Raw genomic sequence first — 14,787 nt, forward strand, 5'->3', positions numbered from 1 at the left:
TTAAATGTCTAAAAATGGATGTAGAAACTGCAGATTGCCCCTTTTTAAATGTTTTTTTTTAAATGGATTTTGGATATGGCTTAATTTTCATGTAGGGCCTCCCGGGTAGCACAGTGGTTAAGGGCGCTGTACCGCAGCACCACCAGAGACTCTGGGTTCTCGTCCAGGCTCTGTCGCAACCGGGAGGTCCGTGGGGCAACGCACAATTGGCCCAGCTTCGTCCGGGTTAGGCCAGTAGGGATATTCTTGCCTCATGACTTTCAACCTTCGTCTCTCCCAAACCCATACGGGAGTTTCATTTCATTTATCTGTTATTTTACCAGGTAAGTTGACTGAGAACATGTTCTCATTTGCAGCAACGACCTGGGGAATAGTTACAGGGGAGAGGAGGGGGATTAATGGGCCAATTGTAAACTGGGGATTATTAGGTGACCATGATGGTTTGAGGGCCAAATTGGGAATTTAGCCAGGACACCAGGGTTAACACCCCTACAATAAGTGCCATGGGATCTTTAATGACCTCAGAGAGTCAGGACACCCGTCCCATGCGAAAGACAGCACCCTACACAGGGCAGTGTACCCAATCACTGCCCTGGGGCATTGGGATATTTTTTAGACCATGGGAAAGAGTGCCTCCTACTGGCCCTCCAACACCACTTCCAGCAGCATCTGGTCTCCCATCCAGGAACTGACCAGGACCAACCCTGCTTAGCTTCAGAAGCAAGCCAGCAGTGGTATGCAGGGTGGTATGCTGAGTTGTAGCGATAAGACAAGATAGTAGCTACTAAAACAATCGGATACCATGAAATTGGGGAGAAAAAGGGGTAAAAATGTTTACTAAAATAAAATAAAATATTCATGAGAGAGAATAAAGTAGATGTCACGGGTCAAAATTTTGATTGATGACCCTATGTGAACCTATGTGAACTCTATGTGAACCCTATGTAGTGATGACGTGTGCATGTCTTCTGGTCAGGCAAGCCTGGTTAGGTGGGGGCTATGGGGTGAGTAAGGGTCCATTTGACAGGCCGTTAATGATTGATGACCCAAGCCTGATAGACAAGCCTGGTTAGGTGGGGGCTATGGGGTGAGTAAGGGTCCCTTTGACAGGCCGTTAATGATTGATGACCCAAGCCTGATTTATGACCCTATGTAATGATTTATGACCCTATGTCATGTAGAAGGGTGCATGCCCAGGGTTGAGTAAGTGACCATGTGTCAGGTCAACCTGTTACTGTTTCTCACGGTTTGGGTTGGTTAAGGCCCCTTATAAAGCCGCTGAACAATACCTGTTTAAGACTGTACATGATAACCCCCCTGAATATTAAACAAAAATGACACCTATGCCAATTTTAGGGATGTTATGCTCGGCTTGTCATGAACCCAGTGACCAAAGCCTTGAAGAAGTTCTGTGTGAAGCTCCAGAATGTTTTAAAGGATTTTTGGGTACGAGTGAGGGCCACATGTCTTACATATTCCACCCGGAGGATTCTACGGTAAAGATATTCACAGACCGTGGACCCAAACCCCTTTATCCTGCAAAACCTGGGAGTTTTCCCCCGGCTCTGGGGATGAGAGAATGGTTAAACATCAGGCTGGCTCTTTGTAAAATTGAACAGGTCCTAAGTGTTACAAATGTGCCAGGATATGCGTTGGAAGAACAGGTCTGCGGCCGCAGTGATCTCAAGGCTCTAAGAATTGCTTCAATGGACTATAGCCCTGACAACAAAGTGACAATTTTAGCCTGTGACCTTTATGATAAGGCTAATGCTACAAAGTCTGTCAATTCTCCGGTAGCTTCCAGAGCACGCAAACATGTAAACTTTTTTATTCCTGTGTTTAGTTTTAAATGGGTGGATTATCCAATTTTCATAACACTTATGAATAAGCTGGACATTCTCTTCCAAAATGGGGAACAGTTAAAGCGCTGGGCGAGGCTTTCCTTGAGACAGAGTCAAGACCAAAAGGCCCGACGGAGGATCTACCCCTGGAGTGAAAACTTACCATGTGTTGATGGACATAGCAAGAGAGCCTTGCCTTTTGAGGGTGAACTCGACACGGACAATGGCGGTTGGTTGCATAAGCTCCCAGGATCTGTAAGAAAGGCATCGTAAAATACCTTAAGAATGTAACGATATAAAATGTATGTACTAAATATTTTGAATGAAATAAATGGTTTTAAAATCAGAATCTCACCACGTTATGAACTCTCGCGTTTGTTCACTCTTAGCGCAGTCTGTCCCTGAGAAAAATCTTGCGGAAAAAGCCATGTGCGCGCGCATGTGCGTGAGGGAGTTTTCTGTAGTGGCTGTGTGTGTGTGTGTGTGTGTGTGTGTGTGTGTGTGTGTGTTTCAAAAACAGAAAAAGGGGGGGCGGGTTGTTTGTTAAAAAAATACCCTTGCATGCCTGGTGGGTCGTTTGAAACCAAGGTTTACACTAGCCTGCAAAACAGATGCCTACCCCCCAACAATAATATTGTGTCTTACGACTCCTAATCTTAAAGGCCTTTCATAAAACTATTTTTTTAGGTGGGCTAAAAAGTCATTCATCCCAGCGATGTCGAGAACAACACACCCCATGCATCTAGGTGCTAGCACCCCGGAGATTTTAGAAGCTCCAAAAGGATCCTAATGTTTAGACACACCCAATACCATGTGTTTGAAATGTGTCAAATATACCATGGGCGGGGGTATAGCCCGAAAAAAACGACAAACCCCAAATGCTATGTAAAAAAATCATTCAGGGGTTTTTCTCTAGGTCGTAGGGTACAAAAGCGCTAGAAACCATGGGCAATGTTAGCAGCGTTTTAGTTCCGATGCAAACAGCACCTCCAGAAACTCCAAGAATCGTTATCGGACTGAAGCGTTAAAAAAGATAATCGGGGAAAACAGTCTAATGGATCTATCGCAAGGTGAGTTCTTGAAATAAATCTTTATTAGATTTGATTGTTGTGGGGAATTGTTTGAAAAGCGTGGGATGTTATAGAAATATTAAACAATCATTAGGATCAGTATGCTTACCGTATAACAAGGCAATATTAGCTAAAGTGATTATAGCTTTAATATTGTCGAATGTTTTATAGATTCTGAAGCATTCACGCAGATACTCCGAGGTATAACTGAGCTCGAACCATCCAATGGGGCTCCGAAACAAAGTGCCTACAAACAAACAAACGCCTGCCCTGAATTGTCAACGTAAGTAAGCTCCAAGAATTCCATACATAAAAATATTTATACCTTAAAAACAAAAAGTGTGGGCATCTTATATTAAAAGTTATTTTATATGTTTACAGAGGACCTAAAGCCTAGAAGGTTAAACGATGCCCTATGGAGCCTGAACGGTTTCTGCGAAGCATATGACTACGAGACAATTCTGCCCTACTCCCAGGATGTATTTACACAAAAGCAGCGAACAGAGACTTTAAACGGCAGGTCAACTCCCCTTGGCCAGGACAACGTTGTCCCCCATATTTCTAAACACCAAAGGATAATTAGTGCTCAGATCCACAGTTCCGCTTCACCCGAACAATTCTACTTGGCCGATATTCACGAGACGTCGTTCCAAGGACTAGGTATGAATCAATTATATATTATTATTTATATATATTATTATTTTAATATTTATATATTTTTTTTATGCCGGAATATGTTAAAACAAGGCCTAATGCTGTTTTTTGTTTGTTTGTTTGTTTTTTTCAGGCTCCCCATCTACCGAACCTGCAGATGCTGTAATACAGGTTGAACAAAGACAACAGCCCCTGGTTTCAGAGCTTCTTCAGAACAGCCCTCGTCAAAAAAGCCGAGGTATTTAATTAATGTATTGTTAATATATAGGCTTATATCTGAAATGTATTTGGCATTTTTAACATATTTGAGGGTTAATAACCTATTTGTGTATGTATTATTTTTATTTCAGACTCCTCACCGGCTTATGAACACAACGCACAAACATCGGAGGATGCCCAGACAAGCATCCCCGAGGAGGCTCCAAAGACACCAGCGAAACCTGATGATGTCAAAGATTTAAATGACATTTCTGAGGTAGACGATTTGATGTTCTGTGAAGCTGCCAACCTTCTTGAATCGGCCAATTCTGTGGGGGAAACAGCAGATTCTGAAATAGACCAGGAACGTTTTTTCAAAGCGTTTACCCTGGGTTTAAAATCACGAAAGGCTCTACTCCAGAGGCGCATGTGTATTCTACTCGAGCATCAATACAATCAGGATGTGTCATTCTGGCGTAGCGAGCTACCCCGTATGTTAAAAAACATTAGGGCTAAAACAAGCAAATACCGCCGTTAAAAAACACACATGTAAACACACACACACACACACATCCTTAATTAGACAGATGGCGCCCCCTATAGACCAAAGTGAGACAATTGAAACCCTCTTAGCCAGGATCCCTACAGAGCTCCAAGATATAGTTAACCATATGAATGATTCGGGGGTAATTGACATAATGACAATAGATGAAAATCTATTATCCCAGATTCCCTCCGAACTCATAGACATTATTACACGTATGAATGAGTCAGGGCCTTCCGAGGAAAACATGTTAACACAGATTCCCGAAACCATCATATCTCTAATTACCCAGCTTAACGCGAGCCCTAGGTTTAATTCGGCCCCACAGACACCTCTAAGACAGCCTTTAACAACATTGTCCGAAGAGTCTGAAAGTCAATATGATGTTTTTGAACAGTTGGACAAATGTCTAGCAAATCTGGAGGGGGGCGGTCTTGAGATCAGTGTACAGAACGAGAGCGCTAGGTTTAATTCGGCACCCCAGACACCTATAAATCAGCCTTTAACACCAATGTCCGAAGAGTCTGAAACCCAATACGATGTTTTTGAACAGTTGGACAATTGCCTAGCAAATCTGGAGGGGGGAGGTCTTGATCGAAGTGTACATGTTTTGCGTCGAAATAAATTCAACAATATTGAGGTTCGCCAGTTTTTCAATTTCGCATGGGGGGGTCAGATTCGGGAATATGCTGTGTTTTACGTAATGCTTATGGACACTTTGAATGAACTGTTAGCGAGGATTAGAGATTATAGCGAACCTAGGGATCTCTTACAGTTGGAAATTTGTGGAGACAGTCTACAGAGCAAGGTATCGCTTATTTTACAGAATGGTGAAGCAGAGCTTGAACAATTTGTTAAACTGCTAGAACGCCTTGTTCAGTCAAATTTAAACGTGCTAGCAGATAGGACCCTCGAACTTGTAGTACAATTAGTACGCCAACCACAAGGGGGCGGGGGTCAGAGACGAAAGCTCGAGAGTTTAATGCAGTCCGAAATCATAAGCAATAAAAGGGCCTATCTCATAAACGTTCACAATCCAGGTAATAAGCTATGTTTTGCCATAGGTTTGGCCCACTTACTCAGCCCCGGATGTACTGATCAAGCCGCGTTACATAAAGCTCGAGAGCTACAAACTGCGGTGGGTCTCGGTATACAGGATGCTGTGGCTTTCTCAGACATAGTCAAATTTGAAAACTTTCTGAACATCAAGATTGTGGTTTTGTACCACAGTAGGGCTAATGACGCTCTCCTCAAGTTCCAAAATATACCCGAACCACATCCTAAGACTATGTACTTTTATGTGCAAAATGAGCATTACTATGCCGTAACTAACATCACAGCCTTTTTAGGCGCGCCATATGTCTGTCCAGCCTGTCATACCGGCTACACACGCATGGGGGGGCACTCGTGCCGTTACAACTGTTCAGTATGTCTGGATAAACATTGCCCTATGCAGCCGCTAAACTTGACCCCCTGTGCGGATTGTCACCGCACATGTCGTTCGGCCTACTGTTACGAAAAACACAAAACTGAAACATGGCATCCCAAGGCATGTAAATCTGTAAGCAGTTGTGACATTAACAAGAAATGTCCAAAATGTCATTGCAATTACAACCTTAAAATAGATAGCCCTAAACCTCATGTTTGTGGAATTATACACTGCCCAATCTGTAAAGGTCCTTTGAAAAGCAGAGACGCGGAAGCGGTTCAAGAAGTAACACATGAGTGTTACATTCAGCCCTTGGCTGAAGATGAACATACAGAGAAATATGTGTTTTATGATTTTGAGACAACTCAGCAATCAGGGGTTCATTTGCCTATTTTTGTGTCAACCATGACTTTCAAGGGTGAAAAATGGTCGGCCGAGGGACCCGATTGTGCCCGACTCTTTCTAAAACATTTTAGAAAAGCCCAGTACAGAAACTTCACGTTTATAGCTCACAATGCTAGGGCCTATGACTCCTATCTGCTTCTGAACCCTTTGATACAGCAAGGCGTGGCACCCAGTGTCATAGCTCAAGGGAGTAAAATATTATGCTTTGTTGACCCCGCCTTCAAACAGAGATACATTGACAGCTTAAGCTTCTTACCCATGAGATTGGCTCAAATGCCAGAGGCCTTGGGTTTTGAAAACTCTGTCAAAGGCTATTTCCCTCATTTCTTCACATCTGAGGAGAATCTACATTATATAGGATCTTATCCAGCCCCCGAAATGTACGGGTGTGATCAAATGTCTCCCAAAGAGCGTGAGAGATTCATGACATGGTACGAGACCGTAAGACATGGCACTTTTGATTTCCATAAAGAGATGGAATCATACTGTGACAATGACGTTGTTATACTTCGTGAAGGATGCCTCAGATTCAGAGAAGAGGTAATCAAAGATGCGGGCATTGACCCCTGGAGCTGTACAACTATTGCATCAGCGTGCATGAAAACCTATCGTACACACTATCTAACTCCTGAATCTATAGCTATCCCATCGCCAGACAACTACCGACGCCAATTCAAGGCCTACTCTAGTGGTTCCATTCAATGGTTGGAGTACTTGGCCCAGGATAAAGATATTTTTATCCAACATGCTTTGAATCGGGGGGAGAAGGCTTTTGGGCCTTACCATGTAGATGGATACACACAGATTGACGGGGTTGAGACAGTGTATGAGTACAACGGTTGTTTCTTCCACGGTTGTAAATTATGCTTTGTCCCCCACACCTTGTGTGTCCTAACCCAAAAGACTTTTGGGGAAATGTACCAAGAGTTTCAAGACAAACTGAATTCTTTAAAGGCTACTTACGGGTTAAAAGTTGTGGTTTTGTGGGAGCACGAATGGACAGCCCTCAAAAAGGTAGATCCTAGTGTTAAGGCCTTCCTTACCCATTATGACCCTCCAGAGCCCCTGGAACCGCGACAGGCCTTGTTTGGAGGCCGGACCAATGCTTTGACATTGCGTTATGTAGCTCAACCCGACGAGACAATAGGCTATGTAGATTTTACATCCCTATATCCTCATGTAATGAGTTCCTCATTCTATCCTATAGGGCATCCTGAAATTATTCACAGCGACTTTGACGAACCCCAAAATTATTTTGGTTTAATCAAAGCGACTGTCTACCCTCCTAGGGGGCTGTTTATACCTGTGTTGCCTTACAAGGGTCCTAAAGGAAAACTTTTCTTTCCCCTTTGTCGCACATGCTGTGAAAACCACAACCAGGAAAACCCCTGTGATCACACAGATCAAGAAAGAGCCCTGACCGGTGTATGGGTCACTGTAGAATTCTCTAAGGCTTTAGAGAAGGGGTATCGTGTGGCCAAAATCTTTGAAGTGTGGAACTTTTCCAGGAAATCAGACACACTTTTTAAAGAGTACATCAAAACCTTCTTGAGATGCAAGCAGATGGCTTCAGGCTATCCTGCATCGGTCACAGATCAAGAAAGTAAAGACCAGTACATTCAAGACTACCATGACAGAGAAGGCATACTTCTTGACCCTGACAGAATAGAGGTCAACAAAACCAAAAGAAATGTGTCGAAATTGTACTTGAACTCCCTTTGGGGGAAATTAGCGCAGAGATGCAATATGCTAACAACTTCGATCATTAAAGACCCCGAAGAATTTTTGGAATTTGTTTTTTCGGACCAATACGAAATTTCACATTTTTCCTTCTTGAGTCAAGACATTGCCTTGGTGCAATGGAGGCGCCACCAAAAGTGGGTTCTACCCCCGGGTAATGTAAATGTGTTTCTTGCAGCATTTACCACAGCCTATGGCCGCCTTGAACTGTACACCCTCATGGAACAGCTTCAGAGGCGGGTTCTTTACCACGACACAGACTCTGTGGTCTATGTAAGCAAACCGGGGGATTGGACCCCCCCACTTAGCAACTATCTTGGGGGTTTAACGAGTGAACTCGAAGAGGGTGACCATATTACAGAATGGTCCTCATGTGGTCCAAAAAGCTATGCTTTTAGGACTAAAGCCAATCACGTGGTGTTGAAAGCCAAAGGCGTGACTCAAAACTATGAAAATGCACCGCGTGTAAACTTGGAATCAATCACGCGCTTGGTCGAGGGGTTCGTAAAGGACAAGAATAGTGACTTGGAGATTTTGAGCTCCTACAACAAAATAGTGAGGGATAAAAAGGGGTTCCATCTAAGAAACGCACCACTCACTAAAAGATTCAGGGTAGTCTATGACAAGAGACAGCTATTGCCTGACGGTACCACATTGCCCTTTGGCTACTGACTTATGCTACAAGCCCCAGTGTGTCTTAAAGCTTAAGATATTATGACTGCTGTCGAGGGTTTTGACCCCCGGCTACAATTGCCTTTTTCAGCATTAATTGCAGGCCCTTCAAACAGTGGCAAAACTTTTTTTGTAAAAAGTATTTTAGAGAATTCTGAACATGTGTTATCTCAAAAGCCTGACAATATTGTATGGTGTTATTCATGTTACCAACCTCTGTATGATGAATTATTGAAGACAATAAAAATCAAGTTTGTTGAAGGAATACCCGATTCTCTGTCTGATGATGAACTTCTCCCCCCACATGTAAATAATCTGCTGGTTTTGGACGATATGCTATTTGCTGGTAGCGAACACCCTGAAATTGCACGAGCTTTTACCCAATATACTCATCATAGAAACCTGTCCGTGCTTTACTTGGTCCAGAATGTGTTTCACCAAGGTAAAAATAGTCGGACCATTAGCTTGAATGCCAACTACATGGTATTGTTTAAAAATCCTAGAGACAAACTGCAAATTAGCACTCTAGCTCAGCAGATGTACCCTGGACGGAAATCATACTTTATGGAGAGCTATGAGGACGCTACCAAAGAGCCATTTTCTTATTTAATCGTGGATTTAAAAGCAAATACTCCAGAACACCTTAGGCTACGTACAGGGCTGTTTCCGGGGGAGAGGCCTGCTGCATACCTTCCTAAAAAGTAAACGCTATGTCTCTGCGTTTAAAAAGAAACCTCCCCCTCTTGAGAAGGCTAGTAGGTTCTACAGCTAAAGAACGGAAGGCCATCTTGGGTCGCTGTTCTTCAGATCTCATATTAGCCCTATGTGAGATTGCTTTGAATCTTCTCAAAGGACGCATTCCACTCACCCTGAACCAATTGAAAAAATTAAGGAGACAAAAGACAGCGATCAAACTCTTTGCCAATAAAAGGGCCAGTCTTCAAAAGAAAAGACATAGTATACAACAGTCTGGGGGTTTTCTTCTACCTTTACTCAGTATAGCCGTGCCCTTCATCACCAGCCTTATTGCGGCCAGACGTGGTGGTTGAACACGTGGGTGTGATGGCCACTAAAATGTACTTGGTGCCTCAACAAGAGTTGGATAGACTTAAAAAACAAATGCAGGGTCCTGAAGATATCAGACAAACAGCGGAAAATGATTTGGATACGGCCATGAAGGATGTTTTGAACCGAAAAGGATTGAACCCCTATGATAAGATTCAAAAATACACAAACCTAATGCAAAGGTATTTGACTCGGGTAAAGCAAGGGGAGAGAGAGACTAACCATTTAACCCTTTCCCTACCGGACCCTTTAACAGATGTCGAACCTAACGATAGCCATGCCCCTGTAAGGCCTGTACCGTCGATCTTACCTAGTGGAGATAATATGTCGGGTGAAGCTCAAATGCCATTTGAAGATAAAGTTATGCATGACCTACTGACACATGTGCCTTTACGTAACAGGAAGAATGTTAAATACATTATGAACAAGATAAAAGACTCAAAGGGGATAGCTGCTTGGAACGACTCTGGAGAGTTTATCCTTCAGGGCTCTGTGGTTAGGGGGTCCCATATGCAGGACTTGCTTAAAAGTACCACGGCTGCCCACAAGGTTGCTGATGACCGAAGGCCTCCCGGCTGGCGTCAGTTTCTTAAGGCCCTGGCAATCCTCAACATCCCCCTCTCCGGTGTACCCAACCATAAGCTTCGTCAACAGATTCAAGCTTTAAAACAAAAGCCTTCAACGAGATACAGCACCCCTAAAGATGCCCCAACGACACCGGCCCCATATGAAAGCGATGATGCTAACTTATTTACTCCCATGAACGTCTCAGGACCTTTTCCTAAACCCGATCTCTCGGCGTGGTTAGACTTTTGAAAATGACTTTTGAATGACTATGATTAAATTCAATAAATTTTTTATTTGAAAAATAAGCAAGTTAACATTTGTGGCATTCTTGAAACATATGACGTGAGCATACGCCTTGATTACGCGTTCTTAAAGGACACACATTTGAACACTTTTGATATTTTCTAACAAAACAAGATACAAGGTTATCATTACTTCTTAAATCATCCTTATAAAGAGACATAACATCTTCAAAAGAAACTCCCCGGGCTCTTTGGCACAGGTAAAATACACAGTGGTGACCGCATGTAGTGGAAAGGTTATCTTGCACTTGTTTGATGTTGTAGTAGATCTTTGTACCGTTTAGGGTCAAAAAATCTTTAATAGATTTAGGGAAATGTGAAAAACCGGGGGGAAAGCCATAGGAATCAAAAAAAGTTGAGATTTTTCGTCCACCTTCCTGTTCTAATGTCATAGCTAGCCAATGTTCACCAGGCATGTGTTTAGGATGGGTATTGACAATAAACATTGCAGGCCTCTCAGACCATATCTCCATAGGTAATTCATCACAAGCCAACACTCCACAAAATTGTTTTCCAATCAAGCGGCTCATGAGCCCGTCCAACTCTTGGGTATTCATGTCTTTGTTCAAAGGTCCTTAATAATAATCCACTAAGACCTGTCTTCGGGCATTCACTTCCAAGATTGAATCAGAGCATGCGTAAACAATCATGCTAACTGTACAGGCTAAAGGTGTACGGAAACGCATTTCCAGCCTGAGGTTACCTTGGGACACCACAGACAGATTTCCTGAGGTGTCATCATCAGGTGATAAATTGAAAGCATACAATGTGTAACCCTCTGCAAAATCATTTCTGTCAATAGGTAAAGAGAGATCTTTTAGATGTCGCCCTGTAGCCAGGAATAGATTGTAAAATTCTCGCACAGATATGTTGTTATTAAATTGTGGTTGGAAAGCCTTCGCCGGAACCTGACGTCCGTCCTGACAGAGCGCTACATACTCTGCATTGAAGTGCTGAAAATTAAAGGGGTTTTTATCTAAACTGCCCGTATTAGAGGCGTGATCAACCAGACCTATAACCACATATCTAGGTAAAGGGCCTAGAAATAGGTTTTCTTGACTGCAGATTCTACTGCCCACAGGTATGCTAAAGGTTTTCATGGTAATTCTTTGGAGAGGGTAAAGGGCATTTCCTTTCATCAAAGCATGTGAGTGACCCAGGCGCACGGCCGGAGATACAGATACTTTTTTAATAAAAAGGGTTGCCCCCAACACTTTCAAACTAAAATCCCCGTCTTGGGGAGACATCAGGCAAAAATCATCCTTGGCCCTGGTTAATTTTAATCTTAAATCAACCGAATTTAAGAGTAACCGTTCTTGAAAGAAAATGTCAGAGTGTATAGGGCCTAGCAAATGAAACTCTCGAGATTCGGCGCAGTAGCGAGCTCGTGCCGCTAGTCCTTTGTTTGCACCGGTGGAAGGGTCTGTCGATTCCATAGAGGCTCCTGCAGTATCCTTGCTAAACAGCCCGGCGCTAAATTGGGTTTTGAGAGTGTCTTCGGAGTAGTTTAGTAAACACTCCATGATGGCTCTATAAGGGTATGTAGCGCTGCTTTGACTGATTAGGCGTTCACCCAAAGTCACATCAACTTGGGAGAAAATGGTGGCCAAGGGGTAATTAATGAGACTCACTTTGGCATCGTCTGCAATATTAGACCCATCTCTTTTGGTCACTTTTAGACGTAAATGCACCAAGGTGTTGTTGAGGTCCAGATAGTTGTCACCATGGCCTGGTATGAAAAATTCGATAGGCCCGTTATCGGTAATAGCAGAGAGAGGGGCTATCTCCACATAACTGGATCTATCTATTGAATGCTGCGTTAACGGTGCCGTGAAAAGATCAAGTTCTGTCTTTATAGCTTCAGAGGACATTCGATGTAAAAGAGCCATGTCACTTATTCTTTTAGAAAATACTTCCTAGTATTCTTTTAGCCTGTTTTGGTACAGACCTCCTCACTTTACCCCGTCTTTGACTTACTGAGGTTCTTTTAACAGTTAACCGCCGCTTTTTAGGTGCAGGTCTACGCCTTAAACCAGGGGGTCTCTTTTTTGGCCTTCGAGACAATATCATAAGCCCCGAGCCTTCTTGATGCTCCACCTCTGGTGACGCCCTTCGGGTCATAGCATTGGCTACAACCTCACTTACTATATTTTTAGCCGCTGATTTTAAATGTGGTTTGGCTATGCTGAAGCCTCTCTTCATAAACGGTAAAACCATCCTGAAGAGGTTACGGAATATACCTCCTATCCCCGAACCATACATTGTCGGCGCTCCATGATATCCTGGTAGTCCATTACCCACTTGATCCACATAGTATGAAACATAACGGTTAGGGTCGAGCTGATGGTGCTCCATAACCCTTTTATTTGTATTATGTTTATAAATATAATACAGCTATTATATATGTAGAGAGGTTTTGGTGGGTCTAAAGTGGAGTTTTACAATCGTTTTACCATAAGTAAATTCAATGTTTTCGTTCTGATCCGTTTTAAGCTCAACCAGAATGTTTTCAATATAGTTCTTGCTGACATGTACGTAGTGCGGCTTGTCATAATTGACAGTGACGATGTCCCCATCCTTGCCGTCTATATGAACTGTTCGCAGGAGGGGCACACAGCTGTCTCCGACCCTTTGATAGGTTATGATGTCGGTATAGACAAATATGTTGTAAAAGCCTGCATGTATATCCGCAGGGAATGGGAATAATTTATCGTTCACATACGTCCATTTATTGGGACCCATCCCCAACATGTAGGATAAATTACCGCTGGTCTTTATACCTCCGTTAGCAGGCCCTGAGATTTGTATCCTTTTATGGATTGGATTGTAGAATAGGAATATTTCCATCTTGTTCAGGGTTAGGTGTTCATTCAACTCTGAGACGATCCTGTCGACGGTTCTATAGAAACCTTTTTTAAGCTTAATAAGTTTCGCAGGTTCCGAGAACCTTTTGCAATAAAAATCACGGTCCTTAGCTTTGATATTATACCAACTATGGGGGTATGTAATCTCGCTGAGACCTACTTCCCAAGCCTCTGATAACTCTATAGGCTTTGGAAAATTGGTTGTATACTTCGAACTCTGATTATTACGATATATCTGTGCCGACGCATTACTGGGGAGAGTCAGGTAGAAGCCGCTGTGTTCCATGATGCCCAACTGTGTACACGCGAATGATGCGCTAGTTATCATGACTAGGGGTTTAAATTAACCCCCGTTGCCTCCACCACATCCTGCTCCAATACCCAACTGTTGAACTTTTGAGGCCAGTTTTTCCAGCGGACCAGCAACCATTTTTTACCCTTTTCTCTCTTCTGATCTAGAATCTCCTCCACGTGAAAGACTTTGTCTTTACCCAACTGGACCTTCTGTAATTCCTTCTCATAAAAAGATCCCTCTATAAGATCCCCGTCATAATCTTTTAATTTGTAGACCGGCGGAATGCGTGGCAGACATTCGGTAACGGTAAACAACTCCGAGCTAAAGCCTTGTTCGTATTTTTTGTCGAAAACACCCCTCAACTTTGATATACGCACCAAGTCACCCACTAGGAATTTAAAAGTCATTTTTTTCTTACGGCGAAGTGGGAACAAACCATACATATTTTTAAAGACTTGAAAAGAGTTTTCCGAAGAGACCTCCGAGGGCTTCATACGTATAGTCTTATGGTAGCTGTGGTTGTAACCGTTTACTAAATCCTGAACTATGTCTGTATATCGGTTGGTGTTGTGAGCTGTAAAATAGCGCCACATCCGCTCTTTCAAAGTCCTATTAAAGCGTTCCACAACCGAAGCTTTCAAATCAGAGCCTGTAGCAAAATGTACTATATTATACTTATTCATTAGCTTCTGAAATGTTTGATTAAAAAATTCTTTTCCGCCATCCGTCTGCACTTTCTTGGGGGCGCCTCCTGCCTTCAAGATCGATTCAAAGGCCCTGGTCACCTCTGCCCCGCTCTTATTTTTTAACACCCTTACATAGGCTAATTTAGAGAAAATATCTATAACCGTTAGCATGTAGCGATTTCCATCATTTTTATCGGCAAGGGACTGCATGTCACATAGATCCGCCTGAAATTGGGATAATGGATGCGTAGAAAAAACTCTATTTCTTGGAAAATGTTTTCTTACAGGTTTATGTAGAGTGTAGGCATCTTGCTCTGATAACCATTCATTCACTTTAGCATCGCTTAACAGACTACCTGTTTCTTCGACTATAGCTCTCTGTAAACGCTCTTTACCCCCATAAGACCCGGGGTTAGAGGGATTATAATATATGTTTTTCAACAGCTGCTCAGCCA

The sequence above is a fragment of the Oncorhynchus kisutch genome, linkage group LG20, assembly GCF_002021735.2.
Source record: "Oncorhynchus kisutch isolate 150728-3 linkage group LG20, Okis_V2, whole genome shotgun sequence".
Lineage (NCBI taxonomy): Eukaryota > Metazoa > Chordata > Actinopteri > Salmoniformes > Salmonidae > Oncorhynchus > Oncorhynchus kisutch.